General features: G+C 39.8%; 1 protein-coding gene across 1 annotated transcript in view; it reads left to right on the top strand.

Annotated features, from left to right (window-relative positions):
• The window catches only part of Fank1 (fibronectin type III and ankyrin repeat domains 1), a 72,488-nt gene that overhangs the window by 38,438 nt on the left and 20,235 nt on the right, over positions 1-13,815 (top strand). The window lies entirely within an intron of this gene.

The raw sequence follows: 13,815 nt of genomic DNA, 5'->3' as shown, positions 1-13,815 counted from the left end.
ACTGTGCTAGGGGTGCAACTCAGTTTTAGAGCACCCACCCAACCTCTTGAGATTTAAGGTTTCATCACTTGCTCCACTTAGAAGGGAAAAGGCAAACAACAGTAATATCTACAACATATAAACAAACCAGGTGTAGAAATATACTAACAATTGTTAAAAACTATAATGCCAATAACTATAGTAAAGAAAGGCAAAATATTATAGAATGAACTAAAATATTAAAATTAATAGAATGAGAAGAAAAATGAGAGTAGAAGAGAGAAATCTATTAATTTTTTCTTATGCTTATTTTTTATTATGTTTAATAATAACAAAAGTAGAAGATAGAATAGATGGAGGAAAAAGAAAACAAGTCAAAATTTCCTCCTGGTTGTTTGGATTGCGGATGCTTCTTTCCACGTGTGTGCACACTTGTTCCAGAGGCCCTTAGTCGGCCTGCTTGAGGGCATGGCCGATGTCTGGGTCACAGCAAGTGATTCTCACCAGCCTAGCTTTGGTGTCATGGGGGTTGCACCAGTTGGATCGGTGTTCAGCTCTGTAGACTTCAGCCTTGAACCCAGGGGATGACAAATATCCAAGCTGTGCTATGTACCCAGGATGCCTCAGTGTGTGAGGGGGGCATAGTGGAACTAGTCATTTGGTGCTAGAGAGAGGCAGGGGACCAAGCATTTCCCACCTTCAGTCCCAGCATTCTCAGACCTGGCTCCAAGCCACCTTACTTGCAACTCGTCTCACTGCTTGTCACAGAGGATAGGACCACTGACCACTGTGTCTTCCACTTTTCCTCCAAGAACACCCTTGGTGCTGCTGGAACGACTTGGTGAGTTGTTTCTGGCTCTTCCCCAGGAACAACTATCCTGCGTATCTCTCTCCTGCCCGGTCACTATGATGAAGTGTCCACAGGGACACTTTGCTGAGTTTTCTGCTCCCCAGAACAGTCTGTTCACTAACAATAGGATCCTTCTCGAGATGGCTTCTGGTCATAGTAGTCTGAGAGTTTGCTGAGCAATTGTTGACTTTTCTTTTCTGAAGTTAGTGTGCTGTGCAGGAGGAGATACTCTCAGACCAAATCCCCAAGCTGGATTTGAAGTTTGCGTAAACTGTGGATCCTCCTGCAATTAGGACTGCCAGCCTCAGCCATTACCAGGGCTAAACATACCCTTTGGCTCCCTGAGGCTTGTGTTCCCCTCCCCTCGCCTGAGATGGAGCTGCTGGGACTTGCTTTTCGTTCTCTCTCCCTCACCTCTGGCTCTCCACGCTGCTCAGATTCCTCATCACTTCTCTGTTGGTCCTCAAAGTTTTTCCTCCCTTTCGCTCCCAGGAATATAATTTCTCCTTTGTTTCCTTGACTCTTCCCCCTTGCACAATTGCACAAAGGGAACTTCTGCCATTTTGCATCGGCTTGTTCATAATTTAAAAGTTAGAGGAAAATGGAGATTCAGATAAAAAAAAATGTTGCTGTCTCACAGTTGGACTAGAAAGCATTTGTTCTACGTAGCAAGAAAAACAGAGCACATAAAGCATCAGCTCTTGAGTCTTGAGCCAGCACTTCTGTAGGGTAGAGGGGCAACAGCCAGCAGGAGGATTGAATGTATTTGAAGTGGGATTCAAAGTGATATTTTCTGAGCACTTTAGAAAAGCAAAGAATCAAAGGCTTTCTTAAAGATTGTTCAGGAAATATGATTTACTGACGATATCCCTTGCCTGCAAGCCTCCATATATAATGCAAGTTATGCTAGTATAGAAAATGGGAAGGAACAGGCAGATTTATTATCATGTGTGAGCATGAATAATTTTTATTTTTATTACTTCCTCACTTTAGACCAAGTTGGAATTTTTTTGCTTTAGACCAAAGACTGTTGGGTTTGCAGAAAATATAGAGTAGGTACATTTATTTATTGTGTATATTTGAAATGGTTTAATGTAATTAAAGTAATTTTAACGTTATGGTTAGGCAGTTTTAAATTAAAGTTGTAGTTTGTAATCATAAGAGTTAAATAACTGTGTGGTAATCTGCGTGTGTATTTATTTAGTGGTTTTGGTGACATGAATGGACACAGTCAGGCTCTTTAGGAAAATTTCTGACTAACTAGAGGGAAGGTAGTCTAAATAAACAACTAAGGAGGAGAAACATGAACTTGTTACAAACTTGCACCAGGGCAGATCCTACATGGGATAGACTTTCAACCTATGATGAGTCTTTTCCTTTAGTGGTTACTCTAGGATTTAAAGTAGGCATCTTTAACTCATCACAGTCTTTCTCCAATATCTTTACATTATGCACAAGAACATTGCAGCGTTCCTCTCGGCTTCTCCCCCACCCTACGGGCTATTGTCGTGCATCTTCTCTATCCAATTAACCTCACAGTACATTTTAATTTTTTTTTTTTGCTTTAGGCAGGCAACATATTTTATATTTACCTTTTTTTTTTTTTTAAGCACTCTTAGTTTTTTTTTTTTTTTTTTGTACAGATCTAGATTTGTTTCTTGTTTGCCTGAGACACTTCCTTTGACGTTTTTTATAGTTCAGGTGTCCTTGTGATGAGTTCTTCCAGTTTTTTTTTTTTTAACCTAAAAAGACTTTCTTTTACTTTTATTTCAAAAGCATAATATTACTTGGGTAAAGAATTTTAGGTTTACTTTACCCCCTTGAGTTCTTTAAACATGTTTCTGAACAGAGTTTTGCTGTCTTTTGTGTGTGGCCCACGTGTGTGTGTGTGTGCGCGTGCCTCTGTATCCCTCCCTCCCCTGTCCCTGTCATAGCTGTTTCACTCATTAACAACTTACACCAACATGGTGCATTGGTTACAAATAATGAACCAATGTTGACACATTGACTAAAGCCCGTGCTTTATTTAGATGTCCTTGTTCATACCCAGTGTCCTTTTCCTGTCCCTGGATTCCATCCAGAACACCACATTACACACAGTGTCATATCTTCTTAAGTTCCTCTCAGCTGTGACAGCTTCTCAGACTCTTCTTTCTGATGACCTTGGCAGTTCTGAAGCGGGCTGGTCAGGTGTTCGGCAGATGTCTCTCAGCTGGGATATGTCTGAAGGTTTTAGGTTGATTTTACAGGCCTACCATCCCCATGGCTTGTCCCTCCGATGCTCACGCTGATCACTGGGCTGCGGTGGTGTTTGTTGGGCTTCTCCCTCTTTCCATACTGTGTGTGGGAAGGAAGTCTCTCTGCCCACCTTGCTTAAGGAATGGAGAATGAGGCTCCACTTTCTTAGACCAGAGTGTTCTTGTACATTATTTGCACTTCTGTGTGGATGTTTGTTTTTTCCACTTCTCTTCATTCATGTATTTATTTTAGTACGAACTTGTGAACTTTTTTCATACCTTCAGTTGTAATCCAGTACTATTTATTTATTGTTCACACATTCTAGGTTTGACCACGGGGAGTTCCAATTTCAGTTTTTCCTATGCCTCTTGACTTCCCTTGGTGGGTAATGGGCTTTTAAATTTTTTCATTTTTAGCAATAATTAACTTTTTTGCACTATGTGGTGCTTCAGACTCATTTTGTACTATTCCTTGTCCCAGTTCTAGAATTGGCTCTTTCTCCAAGGAACTCTGGTTTCTTCAATTGAAGAATGTTCTTAGAAACCAAGACCTGGATGCTAGATGTGCTCATTGCTGCTGGGGTATCATTGCTTTAGACTTTCTCAGCTGTCAGAGCAAAGAAATATGTGACCATATAGTGACTGTGTATCTACATGTCACATCTACAAACACTTGTGTAAGCTAAGCTGGGCATGAGTTGGTGCTCACCTTAGTTCATTTGCCATGTGGATCATTCTGGTCTCCTCCCCTGGTTTATCTGTAACTCTCACTATCTGCCATCCATTTTCTTATTGTTTTGTTCCAGTAGATTCCAGTATACCTGTACAGCAGCATGAGAATTACTCACCTGTAACCCTGTGGAACAATGTTATCCACTAGAGCACAGTGCTCACATCCAATTTCCTTTGCCTTTAGAGACTGCTCTCATTTAGAGTTACTTGGGGCGAAACCTTTCCACTCACCCCTTTAAGAGGCAGTTTCTTATGTTTGTAATGCAGTTAGGTTGTTTGGTCATATTCTGTATTTTGTCTTGGGAGTTCCCAAACTCCTAGGTGTTGCATGTGTTTTTATTCTTAGTGCTGCAAAGTTCTATGGGTTTTGACAAATGCAGCGTTGTGTACCCACTATTATAATATCACAAGAAAATAGTTTATTAGGTGAAACAAAGGGGAGTTTATTATGCTATCTAACCATTCTTCCCCCTGAAATCCCTGGCACACCCTGACCTTTTTAACAGTTCTCATAGTTTTGTCTTTTCCGAAATGTCTGATTTAGAATCATGGAGATGATGTATCTATCCTTTGCAGACAAGCTTCTTTCACTCAGCAACCTGCATTTAAGTTTCCTCCATGTCTTTTCAGGACTTGACAGATTTTTTTTTTTGTACCCAAGGGTGCTCCCACTGAGCCACATCTCCAGCCTTTTTACAATTTTTTAAAATTTTCAGGCAGGGTCTTGCTAAGTTGTTTATGGCTTTGTTAAGTTGCTCAGGCTGGCTTTGAACTTGCCATTCCCCTACCTCAGCCTCCTTAGCCACTGGGGTTCCAGACTTGTGCCATCACACCTGGCTTAACAGATCATTTTTTAAAAAATCACTGAATAACAAACATCCTATTGTTGGGGTATACAAGTTTCTTTATCCATTCACTTCCTGAAGGACCCTATTGGTTCTAGTTTTGGGCAATTATGAATAAAAGTAGAATAATATGTGTAAATGTCCACATAGTCAATATAAGTTTTAAAATCAATTGAGCATTTACCTAAATGCATTATTGCTGGGTCATATAATAAGACTATGTTTAACTTTTTTTTTAAAATGCCAAATGGTATTCCAAATCATTTTTGCATTCCCACCAGCGATGAATGAGAGTTCCTGTTTTTCAGCATCTTTTCTGCCATTTGGTAGGCTTTTGAGTTTTATACATTCTAATAGATGTGTAGTGTTATCATAATTTGCAATTTCTTAGTGACAAATGGTACATCTTTACATATGCTTGTCATCTATATTATCAAGTCAGATCTTAATTGCTTAATTGGGTTTTCTAATTGTTGAAGTTGAAGAATTCTTTGTATATTTTGGCTTTACATCTTATATCCAAATGTTTTACATATCTACATGATAAATGTGCTTATTTCATCCTTATTCCTGAAGGGAATCTTGCTGAGTATACAGTCCTAGACTGATAGCTGCTTGTCCCTCTTTCTGAAGGTTTTATTGTACTTTGTTCTGGTTTGCATTGTCATCATTGAAGACTCTGCTGTCATTGTGACCTTTTTTTAGGTCAGTGGTGTGTATGTTCTCTCTAGTTGCTTTTGGGGTCGTATCACTACCTTTGATGTTCTGCTGTTTCATTTTTACATGTCTAGGCATGTTTTTATTTATCCTGATGTGTTTTGCTTCCTGGAGTTGTGAATTCTTGTGTATATATAAGTGTGTGTGTGTGTGTGTGTGTGTGTGTGTGTGAGAGAGAGAGAGAGAGAGAGAGAGAGAGAGAGAGAGAGAGAGACACACAGATTTGTTTTGAGACAGGGTCTTACAATGTTTCACAGGCTGGCCTTGAACTTGTGATCCTCCTGCCTCAGTCTACTGAGTAGCTGGGATCACAGGTGTGGACCACCATGCCCAGCCTCTTCTATTCTTTTTATTTTCCCTTTCTGGCTCTCTGATTAACTACATGCTGGATCTTCTCATTCTACTCTCTTATCTTCTATTTTATATTTTCATTCTTAAATTTGCCACTTAATCCACTCAATTTCATACTCCAACAATTATTTTTTTTTTCGTTTTTATGATCTCCATTTGCTTTTTTCCTTGAATATTTCTGACCATTCCTAGTTTTGCCACTGTATATTCAGTTTGTAATTGAACCCTCTACTTCTTCATACTTTGTTCCAGATATTCTGGATCTTACAATTCCAACTCCTCTGTTCTTAGAGACTGTGCATTCTGACTCTATTGCTTGCCTTCCTTGGTGTCTGCCAGTCTTTGCTTGATTTAAAACCATGTGGCTAACATGGCGAGCCTTGCCTTCAGGTAGCATTTGCTTCTGCCTCTGCAGGTAGTCAAGGGGCTTCCCTGAACCAGGATTACTCTGGATGCCCTAAAGATTTTTGATGAGAGGAGGAGTCTCAAAAGTCTACTTTTTTTGTTTGTTTGTTTTCTTGCTTGTTTTTTTGTTTGTGGTACTAGGGATTCAACCCAGGGCCTCGCACAGGCCAGCAGGTACTCTACCACTGAGCCACATGTCCAGCCCCTCAGAAGTTATCTTCTTGCTGCTTTCCAAGCCCAGTATCCCTGCAGCACAGTTGCTGTGTTTATCTGTCCTCATGGTCACTCTTCCCTCCTTCTGGGTGCACGGCAGGGCAGCTTTGCTTCTCCACGGCTCTGACTCTCTGCTTCTCCGCCAATGTACGTTCCTGGGTTTCTGTTTTCAGAGTGTTCCTGCAGTGGCTTTGGAACATTTCTAGTCTCTCTGGTTCCTAATTAAATTTTAACTTTTAATTTGGCAGCGAGGGATATGGGGAGAAAGGCTGGGCTGTCTTTTATGGCCCTTTTGCAAGAATAGATGTGCCTTAAAGCATCCCAAGTGTGGTAAAGTTACACTCTACTGTAAAGTGTAGTATTCTGTTTTTTGTGTCAGCTTGTCCTTCTGTTAAGCAGGCTTTCTTTTTTCTTATGACCACATCACTAATGCTGCACTGATCATCCTTGATGGGTCTTCTTGCAATGCGTGTCTCTCCAGACCTCACACCTGCTAGTTGTAGGGGTTGATAGCACTCCTGTTGCTCCAGGTGTGAGAAAATGGATCTCTTGCATACAGTTGTCAATATGTACCAAAATTAAACATATGTACATACAAAGACTCAATAATTCTACTTCCAGGAATTTGTCTTGCCAATATTTTTTAGGTAATATCTTTATCACTGGGTGAAATTATGTTATGTTCATGTTGTCTGTCATAATCATCATACAGAGAGGTTTCTTTTTAAAAATTGAGTTAAAGTCACACACGGCATACATAAACAACTGCCAATAGCTTAAGTTAAAAAAGCAGGCTGCAAAACAGTACCTTGAATACAATGCCTTGTTGGAAAAGTTTTGTAAAATTTTATCCATACTAATGATATTTTTGAAAGATTTTTTTCACCAAGCTGCTGTGTGTAGCTATCTTCTGTGGTCAGCAGAGGGTCTGTTAGAACTTTTGTTTCCTGCTTCAAAATGTCTGTATTGCTTGAGGCTTTTTTTGTTTGTTTGTTGTTTTGTTTTGTTTTTTAAATCACAAGTAGGAATTGTTTTAAGAAAAAATATTGCCATTTTGGAAAAATTTTTGTTAATGAAGAAAGAAGTATTTGAAAAAATTTCCAATATCTGAATATTGAAATATTTTTTGATACAATAAACCTTGTTTCTGGAAGCCCTGTTACTTCATGGTAGTTATTATACTCCTTGTTAAGCAAGAGTATGTCAAAATGCCCCGCATGTACCAATTGTCATTTGTGATTTGAGATATGAAAGGGCTGTATATTTACATACTGTAGTAAGAGAGTGTGAATAAAAATAAAAATTGTGGTTTAAAGTTAATTTCAAGTAGAAGCCCCCTATACATTTTAGGAAATTTAATGAAATGGTTGAATGGATAGGGGGTGGGGGAGGGGCAGGGAAAGAAGCTGGATGCTGGGAGAGGGACACCAGGTCTGAGTGGAGGTTGAAGGGTTTTTTTTTTTGTTGTTGTTTTGTTTTTTGTCTTTGAGCTGAGATCAGAGCTGCACATTGGTGACTCGTGCAGAGAGGAAAATAAATTTTTCTTCCAGCTGTGTTTTGTAAGCAGGAGGAGAGACTTTTTGAAGGACATGATGACTCAGAAGCTACCTTTGAATTTTGTTTGCAGAACATGGTTAGCTGCACTTTGCAGAGAAGGGCTGAACATGAATTGTGACTGTGAAGGCATGTGTGGAGCCAAGAAACAGAAGAACATGAGAGCTGTCCCACAGCAGAAGCAGGGGGTCTCTTAGATAGGATGTCATTCTGCTAATTGAGAAGAACAATAACCATGATTTATAATTAATATCCAGTTTATGGTCTGGATTCTTTATGTGCTGACTACAATAGTACAGTATATTTTTCTGTGTATACCCTGGTGACCTATTCAGAGTAAGTGTGTTTGGGGAAATTTATGGTACTAAATTTGTAGTTATATGTTAAGTTCATCCAGCTCTTCTATTTATTATTTTCTTTTTATTGCAAACCTGTCTTGGGAAAGCTGTTGGAGAATCAGGGACATGGTTGCTGATTATCCAGGGATCCATCCTATTTGGAAAAGGCACAGCAGGTGGCAAATATCATGGGTTAATATAAACAGAATAGGTTGTAATGTAGTATAAAAAACATTATACTAAAGATTTCTCTACCTGGGATGTGAAGGTGAGGGTGAAATTTTTCTCCAGAGGTCTTGGTATTAGTTGGATACTCTGTTGCTATTATTATTAACTGGATTCATTTTTAGGTCTGGATTTTCGTTGGCCAAGTTTGCAGACCTTGTCACTGCCAACATAGGTGGAAGAAGGGTCCTTTTTCTTGCCCTATTGTTCTTCATTGCCCTCTCTGCGCCTCATCCTTGAGGCATGAGCGCAGACATCCCTCAGGTTCTTGGGCTTTTCCTTTAGTTCAGGGACAGCAACTGGGGTGACTTTGGAGTGGAGCAACAGTCTCCCGCAACACTGCGGATCAGTGAGGGCTCAACTCATCTGTCCTGCTCTCCTTATTCTGAATACTTGGCAGAGACCCATCACAGTAATATCCAAAAAGGTATAAAGAACAAAAGGACAGAGAATGGCAGGACAGGGGGCAGAGCAGGAAAGCAGCAGGGGAGGGCCACTTGAGGAGAAGATCCCTGAGTGGTCACACCCCTGTTTCACACTGGGCTTTGTGCTGAAACTGGTTCACAGATCCTCGTGTCAGTCGGCGTCATTTCATTTTCTATGTACGGATGAGAGAGAAGAGTGGAATGGTTTCTGTTCCTTGCTGGATGGAGAGTGTTTCTTCAGGGTTCCTTGGAAGGCAAATGAGTAGCCTCAGAGTTGGAAGACAGTGTCACATTCTAGGGGATGACACGTTGAACTGGAAGTCAGGCTCATGAAATGAATTGAACTCGCGTGACAGAGGCATTAGAAACCTCTCTGCATATTTGAAGTGAGTAGCTGTCTATTTTTCATACCTACTGGTAAATAATATATAATCTAAATGTCAATAAGAACTGAGAGCCATAGAATAAAATGCAATATTGTGTGTTAAGATACTACTTATCTGTTCTGGTTAAATTACCTGCAACATATTCTGTGGAGTAATGCAATAGAACCTCATGAATATCTGAATCCAATCTGATCAGCTCAAACTAAATGAAACTGTATTGAACGGGGCGGGAGAATGAAGGAACCTCAGCTTACCTTCCTCAAAGGAGCTTAGTCTCTAGGTGGACTGAGAAGTGTCATCAGAACACAGAAAATACTAGGCTCCCAGCTCTCATGGAGTTTCTGAATTTGAGACTGAATTACTTTAGGTTCTACTTGTTTTGAAGTATAGCTCACCTGGATACCCATTTTCTTGGGAAATGAGTAAGAAGAGAATAAGGGTGAAAGTATATCCATGAATTCTTTTATTAAATAGTTTAGGCATAAAGTATATCAAATAACAGAATAAATATTCATTTGCTACCACCCAAGCTTAAGAAGCAAGGCATTGCCAATAAAATGATTCTTCTGCCATTCCAGTCCTTTCCCTCCATTCTACACGAACACAGATTTTTAAATCAAGCTTCATGTAGATTGTATCTCGAAGGTCATTTTACACCTTTCTTTTGTGACTCAACCTCTGTAACAAGGAGTGGTATTGCTGGGCCATGAGTGTGTCCATCCTGAACTCCGCTCAGCCTCCCCAAGTCACTCCTGGAGACTTTGCGGTCTGCACTCTCCAGCGTGGGGCATTCCCATTCTTGTCTTCATGGCTGTTCGCAAATATTGATTTCAACAAATTTGACAAAAATGAAATGTTGTCATTTTAATTGTGGTGTTCTGATGATCAGTGAGGTCAAGTGTATTTTGTTGGCATTCATTTTTTGTTGAATTTGCTTGGAAATTACCTTTAGTATCCCGTTTTTCATAAGAATGCATATAAGCTAATCATATGCATTTTGAACATTTCCTAGTGCTTCAGATAAAATATCCCACCATTTTCACTGTCATTTAAATGTCAGTGACATACTGTTTTGCAAGAATATATATAGCAGTTTGACTTTACATATCTGATTTTGAAAGACTGTCATTTTATAGATTCATTGTTCCTTTACATAATAAAGCCCTGGAGCTCCCTGTTAGGCGCAGCCTGAGAGGAAAGGGTAGAGTGTGAAGTTAGAGACCTGGCCCGGAACCTGGCTCCCCACACCGGGATCTGAGCCTTGAAATCTGCTTTCCCTCTTCAAGCCATGGTCTCTGCCTCTCCTGCCCTCAGTGGGGGTTGAGAACACTATGGATGGAGTGTCCTGTACAATGCCGTGCCTAGCACACACCGGCAGGAAATTGACGTTATTACAGTTAAGCAAAAGAAATGTCTTGGAAGCATATTTCCTATTTTGCCTTCCACCCATTACCTGCATGGAATCTCAAGCAGGGTTTCCATGTACAAAAAGAGTGAAATAGGTGTGTGTTTTGGTGTTTTTCAAAAGCATTACCCCTACTTTATGTTGGAGGAGGCTTTTTGATATTTTATCATGTTATTTTTTTCCTCTGTAGTAAATCTGAGAGGTAGGGCAGGATCCTTATTTATTCCCATTTTCCTGATAAGGAAAATCCATGGTAGAGCCAGGACAGGAAGCAGTTCCAGATTTCCACTCTAGGGGGCAGTGTCTCTGGTTGTCTTTTATGTTTAAGCTGATTTTTGTCCTTGAAGTGAAGGGCCTGGCTCTGGAATCAAGTTCCTGGGCTCTCATCCTTGCTCTGCTGCTTGATAAGTGACCTATCTGGCAAGTTATGTGACCTTCATATGCAATAGTCTTATTTGTAGAGTGGGGGAAATTCTCCCACTTCATGGGGGTGTTGTGAAGTTTAAAAAACGTGTAAAGAGCTTAGGGTGCAGATACAAAGTGGCATGTCATTAAAATTTAACCATTAAGTAACCCAGGTTTGGGGGGAGATGGAAGTGGATGAAAGGTAAGGCTGGCCCTGATCATGTTGATAACAGGATGATGGCACAGGGGATTTGCTATTTCATGTTTTTATTTCTGAAAATTTCTTCCATAATAAAAACTAAAAGCATGTATAATTAAAAAACATTTTTGCCATTTACACTTTTTGGTTTCTGAATTCTTTCCTTTAGATGCTTTTTAGGAGTAGGATCAGCAGTGGGATGTCTTACAATCATTGTAGAATGTGGCTGAACTGCTTTGGTACCTTGCGGCTACAATCCATGACCACACCAGTTTCACCAGAGCTTCAAACGACATGGGGTATCACAATGACATGTTTTGCATCCAATGTTATAAATAAAATTATACCTCACAATTATTTTAATGCCCCCTTTTTGCTTAGTAGAAACTGAGCATTTCCTTAATTGTGTTTAGTGGTGGTTATCATTTTAAAAAATCTCTATATATCTACTTATGTGCTTGGCACTTTCACCCATCAGGGCTTTATAGACTCCATAGAGGAGTGGTAGAAAAAACTTATTTTAGCTGCCTAATTTTTAAGTGAGGGAGAAACTGTCCTCACTAGGTGGCTCTTAATATTTGGTTTTTAAAATTCCTTTTTCAATATATATTCATGGCAAAAATGTTTTTGATACTTTAAAAATCCAAAATGCAGGAATGCTTGTGATTGCCATAGTATCTCGATTTTGAGTGCTTTTGATTCCTGGGGGTCAAGTTTTATGCTGTAAGTACTGGGCCAAGCGTGCTCAGTTACTCTGAGGTGCAGCCTCTGCTGCTCCTCATTCAGTGCTCCTCACCATGGTGTCCCTTTCATTGTGGACATCTGCTGTAGGAGGCCAGGCTGCAGTGGTCCCTTGTCAGTGAGATTTGGCCTCAGTAAATTTTCAGGTGTTTTTCTGGAAGAACAAGGAAACAATTCTGCTCCTGGTGTCTCTACCTACATGATGAATGTACTCGCCTCTTCTCTTTATTTCCCACTTTTCATGATACCAATTATAACTGCTAATTCCAATTCAGAGTATGCTCACCAGTCATCTCTAGAGCTTTTGAAATAGGATCAGCTGGTTTTAAGAAGACTCCTGAGTGGTCTGATATTTTTCAGGAATTTGAGTTTTATGGGATTGGCACTTTTGTATTAATTTTAATTATTATGACCCTTTTAAGAAAATTTGGATGCTAAATCTTCATATCATATAGTAGTTTATTTAAACTCTACGGGTTTCTTCTTTTAAAACCATGATTTGTAAGATAGCTTTTTACTATGGGTTTCTTATGTATTTGAGAGTCAAGTTTTATGCCATCTTCTAAGTAACCATGGGGACTGAATGGTGACAGTGCATGAAGTCTTTCATTACTCATGTTCACATTATTTACTACTTGGCAAATGGTACCAGGGCATAACAGTATTTTATTTGTCATATTTGCATGAGGACTTTCTTATGAAAAGCTTTTATGGTACGTAACATGTACATAAATTCTCGTATAATCACTCTTTTGAGCTACTTCTTATAGTATTGTTTTTTCATTTTTCATTTTTGGGGAAAACATTCAAGATAGGAAAAGTTGGAAGATCATGTCAATCACTTAAAGGTTACCATGCCAACTTGAATGCAAGTTCTGTTATAATTTTTGTTTGTAATCTTTAGAAAATTTAAATTTTAAACCTTAATTTATGACTTGAGATTGAGATAGTTTCTAACCTGGTTATTAGACTTAAAAAAATTGAGTAAAAGCTCCTCTTAAAAGATCTGAAACTTCTAACCAGGAAAAAGTAGAGTTTTAAAAGTATTGTGTGTTAAAAAAAAATTGTGCAAATTGTGCCTATGGATGTCTGTGGATAGGTTGCATACATTTTATAAAACTCATATAATATTTATGAAAACATTCTGGTTAAATAAAAAACAAAATGGTCAGCTTTTGAGTTTTTCAAAAGATTTTTTTGTCTTAGGGAAGATATGTCACTTGTTATGCTGACAATAGGTTAAATCCCAGGTCGGAGGAGCCGGGCTGTAGTCATGGATTCACACACCTGTCTGCAATCCTGGCTTGCTAGGAAAGCTGGAACCGTGAGTTTACAGAGGAAGAGCTTGCTGCACCTTGGGACTGCTGAGAGTGCCTTCCTGCTGAAGTGTGTTCTTTGCTCAAGCTCAGAGTTTTTTTGGCTGTAGCTGCACACTGCCTCACTACTGGTTTTACCCACATCTGGGACCTTTTCCTGCCTGTCACTGTGGCTCTTGCTCCTCCATGTCCCATGCTGAGCCTGAGAAAGCAACTGGCTGGCTCTTGCCCCTGTGGTGTCTAGAGGTGGACCTGGGCCCAGCCTTGTTGCCCTCCTGGCCTCCACTTCTGGTGGATGTGGACTTCTTGGGCCCTCTTCCTTTTCAAGGACTGGGTTCCTGAAGGTCAGTGGACTGGGACCTCCGGTGTGGGAAGGCGCTGCCTTCACCTCCTCCCCCTTTGCACAGCAGCCCTGGACTTTGTTCAAACAATTTCCTGGCTTACCTTTTTTGGGTCAAGTTTTCTTATTTTAAAACTTCACTGTGGTTAAAT

Source organism: Marmota flaviventris, chromosome 4, assembly GCF_047511675.1.
Source record: "Marmota flaviventris isolate mMarFla1 chromosome 4, mMarFla1.hap1, whole genome shotgun sequence".
Classification (NCBI taxonomy): domain Eukaryota; kingdom Metazoa; phylum Chordata; class Mammalia; order Rodentia; family Sciuridae; genus Marmota; species Marmota flaviventris.
This window is presented reverse-complemented; position numbering and strand designations above follow the sequence as displayed.